The sequence below is a fragment of the Arachis stenosperma genome, chromosome 1 (assembly GCF_014773155.1).
Source record: "Arachis stenosperma cultivar V10309 chromosome 1, arast.V10309.gnm1.PFL2, whole genome shotgun sequence".
Classification (NCBI taxonomy): domain Eukaryota; kingdom Viridiplantae; phylum Streptophyta; class Magnoliopsida; order Fabales; family Fabaceae; genus Arachis; species Arachis stenosperma.
In genome coordinates this window covers 11,496,198-11,497,323 of record NC_080377.1, presented here as the reverse complement: position 1 = coordinate 11,497,323, position 1,126 = coordinate 11,496,198, and positions in this window count along the sequence as shown.

Below are 1,126 nucleotides of genomic sequence, written 5' to 3'. Positions count from 1 at the left end.
AAAATAGAAAAATTTCCTCTAAGTCCAGCAAGTGTTAGCAAGCAAAAAGGGGGCTAAGATTCAACCCCCCCTTCTCTTAGCCACTGAAACCATCACGTACTCACTAAGCTACTAACTTAAAGCACAAGATATAGATGTGATATAACCAAATATAAGAGTATAATAGCATAAGAATCTAGCCACGGCTTGCGGAGTTTAAGCCGGCTAGTTATATATACAGACAAAATAGAAATCTGAACGTTAAAACAGCTTATACAAGTTTTTCTCTCAAGATAAGCTTCTAGACAAAAGCGAAATACAAAAGATGAGAGAATAAACAAAAGAGATCAAAAGACTTCAAAACAGGTATAGATCCTCTGCTCTGTCACCACCAAAGCAACTCACCGAGGTGGGTTGCGACCTGCATATAAAAAATAACAACAGAATATGGTATGAGAATCGGAGGTTCTCGATATGGTAACAATGCCCAGTAATATAAGATATAAAATCCCGGGACACCAAAGGCAATCATAGAACTTCATATCCATCACAAGATTCATCTTAAAGCACAACTAAAACATTAAAGCATAACTTAAAACCATAACATAATAAACAGGGTACTCTATCTTAGGGAATTTTCTACTCTAACAGTTCTCCATTGTCCCACAGCCTTCACCAACCTACCCTCCATGCGATCCCATCGCTACCACCTTACTATCCTCCTCAATCCCAGTAGAAAGCACACATAATATCAATGCAAGTAATAGACAAGTATAGGCATATATGGCAAATAATTCAAGTAGGCAATTAGGCATGTTATACAATTAGACAAGCAATTACAAGTCGACAAAGCAAACAAACAGATAGAAGATGCACATGATGAATGCCTGTCCTATTGGTTGTGATATCACATTGTCGGTTCAACTGCCAATCCGACACATCTCCATGGAAATGTCACCCTTCGGAATCATAATTGGGAACCCCCGAGATATGGTGCTCGGAACATCATCTAGGATTTTGTGCCTGCACACGCTAGTGATCCGAAGGGATGCGAGTGAGATACTCTTGTCACAAACCTCACATCTCAATGCAGGCGGGACGAACCACCGCCCTTACACCACCGTCGCTACCTCGATAGGCGGGATCC